The 10,163-nt window shown below is 44.3% G+C and overlaps 2 pseudogenes; both read right to left on the bottom strand.

Annotated features, from left to right (window-relative positions):
• Positions 1–5,817: 5,817 nt before the first annotated feature.
• On the bottom strand, positions 5,818–7,196 carry LOC149223469 (mannosylglycoprotein endo-beta-mannosidase pseudogene; annotated as a pseudogene).
• A 464-nt stretch (positions 7,197–7,660) lies between these two features.
• LOC149223468 (protein DJ-1 homolog D pseudogene) lies at positions 7,661–8,077 on the bottom strand (annotated as a pseudogene).
• Positions 8,078–10,163: the final 2,086 nt, after the last annotated feature.

The following is a 10,163-nucleotide window of genomic DNA, read 5'->3' as shown; positions in this document are numbered from 1 at the left end:
CACCTCGACCACGATTGTATAATGTCGCGTTGCCACTTGTCAACCTATAATTCACCCACCTATACAAGAATATTCCAAGGAATATTCTCCTTGCTGATTGGGTTGTATGGATGCTCAGTCAGCATCCTAGTGTTGGCTTCATGGGGCCTGACCCGGGTTTAGAGTTAATTAGCCAAACAAATCCCTACACTACTGGCCCTTTAGGTAATAGCCCGCGGAGCATGGAATGAGGTCTCACCCAAAGTAGTATGGGGGGATGCTGGAACCAGGTTTCCGCACCCTTGAGATGTCTGAGGGGTCGATTTAGTCCAACTGTGAATACCTTCGCGCAGGTTACTTCGCACACTGCCCTGACCTGCGAGGCCTTCACGATCTATTATAATTGCCTTCACGCAACCCTAACTAGGGGCTAAGGTGCTTTTTCACTACTAAGGCAACGATTTGTGCTATTTCCCCAAGTTACACCACAGATCTTACTTATCTCCTTAGAACTGTTAGTTAACTTTCACGTAAACAGATACTTTATGTTATATTCACTTAATCAACACAATCATATATGTTCGCGCATTATATAAATAGCAGAAATGTAATTTATACCCAATACATTCAATGTAGAAAATAGTAATTAAATACACAGGAATGGTATTAAACTTCTCTTTATTAATGCTTCAATCGGTTACAGACTCAACCTGCCCTGCACACTCAACTGCAGGGGTCTGTGCACTCAGCTGAAGACTACTAGGCCTCTGCGCACTCAGCTACAAAGCCTTCTCCTAATCTACGACCCAAGACTTAACTCTACACTTAGATAAGACTCAATTATTCATCTTCATTCCTCCATTGATTCGGTGATTTACAACTTAGAGCCTTGCTCGATTTATACAATCCCATGGTCCGTAGACCATCGGTAGATCTCTAAGGCTAACATTACATTACAAAAATGAGGGCAGACAACCCTATGACTCATTTACAAGCTCGCGCTCTGTGCCCACAAAACACAAAGTCTTCACTTTGGATTTAGTCAAAATATGGGCTTTAATCCCCAAAACTTCCCTTGGGGGATCCTGTACCCAACAAGCCCCCAACACAAACATCGTGACTCGCCCTCAAGTCACTCTGTCGATGCGGAGATCTTCAAATGGAGACCTCCCAACTCTTCCTGGACTGCTGCAAGGTCAGTAGCGCACTGAGCGGCTACCTATTGTACCTCCTGGATGCACTGTTTAGAGACTATTGTACCTGAACTGCTTCCCTGTATCTACTCCTGCGTTCCCTGCATCTACTCGAGCTTGGCTTCGATTGAGGTAGTAATGACGAATGACGAATGCCTCATCGATCCAAGGTTGTACACGTTCCTTCAAAACTGCTTCCTTACATCGCGCCACATCTACCTACTCCTTAAGCACTTTTTCCTGTTGCATCCATGCAAGCCTCTGTGTAAGGGCCACCGTCTGTGCGGTCCCTTTTATATCATCATACTTTTGTTGTAGCTCACATGCCTTTGCTTCTAAGCGTTGTATGTTCGGGTCCTCCTGCAGAGTGGTGAGGACCTCGAACAACTCTTCAAATAATTTGGTGCGGTCCTTCACTGCACTGTTGATCTCCTCTATTCCCGTTGTAATGGCGCTGGCGCGCTACTCCCTCACCTCTGGTGGAGTTGAAGGCTACACCTTCAACTATAGCTTAGCTATCTGAAGGTTCAACTCCAACTGAACCTTAGTTATTTCTGCCTTTGCCTCGCGCACCCCTGCTGCTAGCCTCTGTATGCGTGCCTCTGCTGGTGCCTTTGCTGGGATGGTCAACTAAGGGACCATCTAGCAAGCCTCTTCAACCACCTGCACTAGCTTCCTATTATGTGTTATGACATCGTCGCACTGCAGGCTTAGTTTTTCCATGTTAATTTGTTGTCCACTCAACACTTGTAGCGCACGGCCCTCCCTAGCTCATAGTTCTGCGGTTACTTTGTGCTATAGAACATAGAGTGTCTCCCAAAGGAGCGCAGCCATGTTGATCCCCACTCCTTTTGGTACATTGACCATAGGCCTGTCAGCCTCATTTTCTGTAACCAGTGCCCCCTCCAGTAGCAATATAGTATTGTTCATGCTGGTGCACAACATTTCCTATGCTGCGACCATTCCTACTGCGAGGATGGTCAACATAGTACCAACATGAGGAGTGCACACCTGCAACTCCTGTATCTATGCCTGGAGGGCCCCCAATGCCATCTGATTTTCCTTCGTGAACTACTTGAGGGCCTCTGCAATGAAATCACACACTGTCTACCCTATGTCATGCAGATCGTCCTTAGTGAGGGTGATCAGGTCAAAAGAAGTCTTGGAGGCTTTTCACTTCTTCCGCGACCCCACCTGCTCTCTCAGGTGGTGGCGCTTCAACTGTGTAGATGCTATCTGTGGATCTGCGCCACCTTCCTCTGTCCTAGGATCTTCCTCAGGCGATGACGACTTATGGCCCTCGCACTCCTTCTCTGATGCCTGTTGTTGTTATGTGGTTGCCTTCTGCTGTTCTGCTACTGGCTTCACAGCGTCCCGCACCTCCTGCATCTTTGCTACTGCTGACTCATTTCTTCTCTTCTTTTCCAACTACGCCATCTGCAGTTTCACCCCCTCCTTCTTCCTTTGTGCAGTCAGCTTCTCCATTTCCAACACAGAGATGGCTGGAGCGTGCCACTCCGGTGGCCATGACTCAAGTACGGCAAATATGACATCGTCCGTGGCTAGGTACGGGAACTCATTCCACTTCTTCACGGGGTCCTTCCGCGCCATGATATACACGTGATGGAAGTCCGCCTTGAACTCCGTGAAGCTTTGTAGACTATTATAGACAGTGGGCGATAACCACGGCTTGTGGTTAATCTCCATTCTGATGTTAATCTCCATGAACACCCATAATATCTTACTGTCTTGGATCCTCTGCACGTCTTTAGTATCCCATAGTGAAGCATACTCTGCTGCCTTCAGAAGATCCGGTGATTGTGGGGAACTAGTTGTCCTCAGGCAATTCCCAAGCCACTAGCACTATGGACAGCAGAAGCCATGCATAGTGGAAAGTCTTCCCCTGTTCCTGTGCCTTGTGAAAATTCTCCAGGAACTCCTTGCACAAGTACTTTGACCAGCTAAACTGGAACCCCTCCGCATACTGCACGACAAGTGCTATCACCGGTGTAGGCACCTCATCTGCGTGGCAATTTCGCATAACCTTGCCAGCTAGTATCTGGGTGGCAACTCTGACTGCCTTATTGTTGATACTGGAGATTGTGTACCCTCTCTTCTTTTTCTCTAGCTTGAATTTTTCCTTCATGGCCTCCGTGATGGCCAAGTTGTTTCTCTTACCCTCTGAAATATCCATTGGGTCCTCCCCCTTACAAGGGAGTTGAGTAATTCTATGAATTAGGTGGTCCATGATGGGGATGGGCTCCTCCAGCCACAAGCACCCATCATGCACCAGGCAGAGTAGCTACCTGATGAAAAAGATAGTTATTGGGGCACAATGGTAATGCGACACCTAGAGTAGGTTTAACAACGGTGCTTTCTCTACTGTGCGCAACCACTTGTGTGACTCCAACTCTATGACTCTCATTGCAGTGTTTTTCTTCAGCCTCATGAGCTGCCCAGTTGCCAAGTGTGGGAATTTCTCGTGGTCTGCGAGATCCCAATATTCAAACTTGAGACCCGACACCCATCCCAAGTGCGCTCCTTCAAAAATGATATCACCGGGTAGCAGCGGAGTTTGCAGAGAGCTCTTGCTCTCATCTAGGTCATTGGGCACCCTTGCCTTCCCCTTCCATGAAGGAACATATGCGAGCAACCTGGTTAGAGGATCTGTGCCCTTGGTTTCTGCCTCCATGTCTTCATCGTCCTCCTCTTCGACCAGGATTTCCTTAAGGTCTTCCTCCTCCTCATTGGTTTCCAAATTAACTGCTTTCCCCTTTTCTTCCATGGTCAGTTTAGTTGGTAGCGGGTTTCTAGGGGACACGTGCACCAAAACCATGGGTGACTTATCTTTCTTGGGTCTTGGCATGTGTGGTGATTTAGGGATTTATGCAGCTATCCCGATGCTCTCAGGGGCATCTCCTACTATCATGGCCTGCGTGGCCTCTTCAGCGGTCATCTCTCTGATATCCCTGGCTTCTTCAAACACTGCCATCTTGTTTTTCCGGAAATCTCTCAATTGCTCAAGTAGGTGTTCACACAATGCCTTTAACTCCAATAGATCAAACAGGTCTGGGTTTAGAAATATCTGGGCACACAATAGCTCAATTCTCAAATGGCTAAGTGTTGTTTACTGGGCAGCTCTTTGCAATTTATAATGCCTTTTGAATTCAAATTCGACCATTCCCCCCAAATTCATTCCATTAATGCTCCCTTAGCGGTAGATTTTCCCAAATCTAGTCCTTAAAGTTTGCCTTAAATGCCTACTGCCCGCTCCATTTGGTCTCACACCAAGAATCACATCGTGAGTAGTGATTATAACGGCCACTTTCCATCCAACCCGCATGGCAGCACAGCTACCCTTGCAGTGTCGCGGACCTTGTGACACTTCACTCCTGCACATAGTCCTGTCATTGCACAGCTTTCGGGTAGAGTAGTTTATAGTCTTGCGCCTCCTTTCAACTGCCTGGAGCACTAAGACTATGCTTTCCACGACTAGTCAGGTGGCCAGGCCACCTATATACAGCTTCAACTGACTATCGCTTACTTCTCCTAGGAAGTGTTCTCCATTTGACTTCACCAACTGCATCGTGCCACCATCTGTGATCCCCTTAATAAAATACGGTCCAATCCATCAAACTGATCAACTCTTGATGGTAGTCCCCAAATTCATCAAGGTAGTCATGCACATCCTATTTTATCACTGTTAGCGTTTGAGATTTCACCTCAGGCTGAGAAAGGTAAACGTCAAGGCAACATCAAACCATTCAGCCCCGTAGCTAGCCCTACGGGGCAGGAGAAGGCTCTCTCTGGTCAATCTCGGTAGATCTTCAATTGATGAGATGACCAAACGGGTAACTCTGATATTAGGCTAGTAAACTGATTGGAATGATTGATTTGGGGTTTTTAATTAAATAATGGGGTTTTTCTGGGCTGCATGGGCAAAATCACAGCTTCAAACAGAGAAATATAATGAACAACACAGGTTGACGACTAAGGCAAGGTAGGCAAGGAATTTAGCATCAAATCTAGATTTTTAAATGGGATGGCAAGACTGGTGAGGAGCTGACAAGGGCATAGAACTGAATCCTTGTCAAACAGAAGAAAACATTGAATTGAACAAACTTATAGGCAGAGCATATAATACTATGAATTCTACCTAAACACTTCATTTGCTCAATTAGAAATGATCATGAGGTGAATGAAACATAACAGTTTACATATGAGACAAAAAATCCCTGCAGAAAACTGTACATTGAAAGCTCTGTTCCAGCACTCAGCAATCAGAAACTCTCTCCTGACTAACTCTCCCCTCTTTTACAAATAAATTTTTTAATATAATAAATACATGCTGCTAAAACAAATCGACCCAAAATCAGCGATTTGTTTTATCATTATTAATATATAAAACTAAAAAAAAACGATCGGCGCTGCTGAGATGGAATAACGCATCCTTTCACAAGTAGCGTTCACAGGTGTCAATCTGAAGATATAGGCAATCTAATCGTATATGCCATTTTGCAACTGCTCCCCAAATCTTGCCATCTTGCAATGCGTTGGCCATTTTACCGAACTTAGGAAAAGATTTTGCTGATCTGGAGTAAATCCACCGCATATTGAATTGAATGCCGGAGTATTCAATTGCCAGAACACAGAATCTTTCTTATCCAATAATGATGGGCATATCTGTTGAGCATGGTGCGATACCGATGAAACTAACACATGAATCTACGCTTTCAGGCATCTGCGGCTTTTGTTGAATGAGAAACGGCAAAGACTGCTCTTTCCAGATGTCCCCAGCCCCTTTTATCTCTGTCACTTGAATGTTTTTGTTCTTTCTAAAAAAAAAACTTGACACCCTTGAACGCAATCCCTCTGTTGTCTCCGTTGCAGGTTCTTCTACATTCATACTTCCATATTCACAATTATTCTCGATGCTAATGGGCTCATGTTGGTTGTCATGATCTTCAACATTAGGGAGAGAATGACTTGGCAAATGGAGCCAATAAAAGTTCCTCGATAAAGGTTTTGCTGATGTATCAAGAAGCATGAGGAGAAGAAAATAAACCGGCTTTGCATTATGTGATTTTGGATACTGCATTTCAAAAACTGGAAGTGTTATTTTTGATGGCACTGATATATTTTTGTTGATTTTGTGGTATGGACAGGTCCCTTCCAAATCCCATACTGAGACCTCCACTGTAACATTTGACAGGGGACTTGATGTTGTGTTCACTATCTCAATAAAATATGTTGCCAGATTCAACTGCACATGGATTGGTTCTGCAGCTGAACGGACACCATAGAATCCTGCTGTCTGTTCATGAAAATAGTCATAAAATTGACCTCTCAAACCCGGCCATGGATTCTGGGTTTTCCAAATTAGAACACCTGTGTATTTTGTCCACATCCTTGACGTCCACCCTTCCAAAGTGCCTTATATTGAACATAGTTGACAAGTTGTGCCTTCTCACAGAAATCATCCAGACTCTTTGGCTCTCCATACATTTCAATTTGATCATGGACCGTTCCAGGGTTAGAATATGGGATATACTTGTGATAGTCCCAAACAGGATTTGGCACTTCTTTAATGTAGCTATTTGGGAGCTTCTAAAACAGTGGAATTTGCTATGCTTCTGGAGGCATTGTTGCTCTGATAGTGGTTGCAAGTGGCATACCTACAAAACCCACCTCAGGATTAAATCCATATTTATAAAATCCATCCTTGAAAAAGTCTTCTGGATTTTGGATATTATAGGGGCCATCTGTAAATTCTCCATCTCCACTGGCAAATCTATCCCATAAAGATCCTTGTATGTATACACGGGTTCCATCAAGGTATCGGCTAGGATCTTCAGAGGCTTTGGGCCATGTATGTGAATTCATTAAATTTGTTCCAATGTCAGGGGACTTCGAATAAGGATGAAGCTGCAAGTCATTCTTTAGAGCTGCATTGATGTCATCTAGTGGGTGTTGCTCATTACCTCCAACCCATAGTGCCAAAAGGAATGGTAGCCAGAGAACCATAGAATGATGTTTCAATACAAATCTAATGCCAAAGCGAAGAGAGATGCCGTAAGAACCATTGGCTTTGTCCAGCGCTTGCCATCATTTACAATTGAGCGAACTCGGGTAGCATATGAAAGAAAATTATGGGTCTCATCCATAATGGATTCCGCTGGGGATATATTTGCAAACATTAATGTTTTGGCATCGCCACCAAGTGCATCACTCATAAGCATCATGAGCTTGTGATTTCTGTATGCCGCCCTTCAGAAGCCAGTGCACTAATAACATCCCCCAGGGCTGAAAGAGACCGATTGATATTTTGAGCCACTTTCATTTGATTGCCTGTTGATCCCTTTATTTTATGTTAACTTAATGAAGACATCAACTTACACTGCAACTGCAACTTATTATATCTAGTGGTCCTCTACAACATAGTAGTTTTTATACACACGGAGTAGAAATTGAGTAATGCGCACAACTCCTCAAAACGACACTTTAATTCCCAATGATGCCATGATCTGAGAGATAAATTGTGGGTGTGCAGGCCAAGCTTCTGCTGTCACTAAATTCCCATCTCTGAAACACGTAGTTATAGGTTCTGGCTCTAACCATTCACCGCCAGAAAGCAATACATCAAGCTTTACAGCTGGATACGCAGTACATGTTTTCTCTTTCAATATACCTGCACCAGCAAGAATCAATTGCCCACGACAGATAGAAGAAATGAGCTTGTTTGAATCAGAAAACCGCTTGACCAATTTAAGAACAAATTCATTTAGAGCTAGGTACTCGGGTGCCCTTCCTCCAAGAACTATCAACCCATCATACATGCTTGCATCAATGTCATCGAAAGATGCTGTCAAAACAAAATAGTGGCCTCGTAGTTCTGAATAAGTCATGTTTGTTTTCTTCAAATTGTTATATTATCAAAACATAAATGAATTTGCAGCAGATTGTCGAGCGAAGCTAGAATGCGGGCTTGTTGAGCTCTTGCTCTTGCTAGCCACCAATTTGGCCTCTCTCTATAGTAATGCATGGTCTAGTCCTTGTTCATCAGCTGCGGAGAATGTAAATCCATGTCTAACTGTTGCAGGGATTGTCTCATCATCCACATCAAAACATTGTCATTTGAAGAGCTGTAGAGCTATAGAACATCATGACAAATTACATATTAATGATTTCTTCTTCAAAACAGGGTTTTGAAGAAGAATCTATCTCTGACATGAGACGGAGTCTAACAATCACTACAGTCTTTCTATCAAGGAAGGCCTTCTTTATTCCTTCCTCAAGCTTCTTGACTTCTTCTTCTGCCATGGCGCTTTTCTCCCTCACTCGAACTCTTTCATTCATGAGTTCGTGGAGCCTAAGATTACCCTATTGGATCTGTTCATTAGGTCCAAAGCATTCTTCTTCAAGCTATTCCAACTGCGCGATCCCTTCCTCCAAGGCTCCATGATTTGTCATATCTGTGGGCGCTGCTATGTGCGGACTAGGCATGATATACTCCATCGGCATTACAATGTTCACTCCATAGGCTAGCCTAGAAGGCGTTCGCCCCGTCAATTTCTTCCATGTTGTCCTATAAGCCCATAAGACTGCTAGCACGCACAGGTCCCAATCACTTCGTTTTGCATTACATACCTTGTTCAGTGCTTTGTACACTTCGTTAAATGCTTCCACGTGGATAACCTTCTGTGCGATTATTCTCTCCACACTCTCTCGTTGCAACTCGAGGAGCCATTTATGCATTTCCCGCCCCCCCCACATGCTTATTGACCGTATTTCCCAATGTGAAGTTCATGTGCATCCGCGTAGGTTGTTTACCATATGCTTGTACCCACTTGGACAGATGCTCATGTGGACCATCCTGTCCATTGTATTTACCTGCCAATCACACTATAGGTTTCCCAAACCGTGAGTGCATCATCCTCCTACATGCATGCCAGTTTTCAAAGCTCCCTTTGTGCATACCCCACCACCTCATGGGCATAGCGCGCAGTACCCAATTCAAGGCTTGGAAACGTTGCTTTTCCAACACCTCCCTTTCGAATTTTTCCAAGAAAGCATCTACCTCACCTAATCCATCATAAGTAGGTAGATCTTTTACTTCTATTAATACGCAACGCAGTGATCTTATCATCATATTGCAATTAAGCATGGTTACCTCATGTAACCAGTTCTGCCATCACTCTATCTCCTCATTAGAATCCTATGTATAGGAGCTTTCATGCTCCCATGAGATCCGTTCGTCCGCAATGGGATTTACCCAATCTTTCCCTCGCACGGTTATTTTGTAGATGTAGTCCAAATCATCATCACTTTCATAGTCGCACACCGGCTCGGTATAGCACGATCCTTCAGCAGGGTCCAAGGGTATAACTACACGCATAGACTTCTCAAAAATCATTTTGCACTTCTTCAAATTAATCACCCCGTTCATGTCAGTGGCCCAATCAATTCCCATGAGCGTGGGATAGGGATTGTTGTCATCAACAATCTCCATTACTTCAAAGTCTGCTAGCATGCTTGCTCCATCAATATCCACAGTGATTCCCTCCAATCTCCCATAGGTATTATCTTCATTGGTTTTCCATTCGCAGTTGAATAGGAGACCACTACAGCGTAGGCCTCCCCATGTGCTCCCATGTCTGCTTCGGCAGAACGTTCACCTCCGATCCTAAATCCAAATTTACTTGGTCTGTCTCACATTCTCCAATCTACATGGTTAACCTCATTTCTCTTCCCATCCTCGTCATATGCTTTCCAATCTTTTGGACTACAAGTGGTTCTCCTGGCGTGGTGCCAGCGCATCTGTTAATGAGTTCCTGTAGTCCCTTTACAACCTTACTATCACATAGTAGCTTCATGCATGTTTCTAGGAATGTCGTAAGCATAGATGGGTCCATTTCCAGCTCTGTTCTGTCTTTCCTTTATGAAGTGGAGGCATCAGCGAAGCTCTTCTTAGATTCCATGAAGGTTTCCTTA

The sequence above is a fragment of the Pinus tabuliformis genome, chromosome Q (assembly GCF_031772625.1).
Source record: "Pinus tabuliformis cultivar Carrire ecotype Pingquan chromosome Q, CPIR1, whole genome shotgun sequence".
NCBI lineage: Eukaryota > Viridiplantae > Streptophyta > Pinopsida > Pinales > Pinaceae > Pinus > Pinus tabuliformis.
This window is presented reverse-complemented; position numbering and strand designations above follow the sequence as displayed.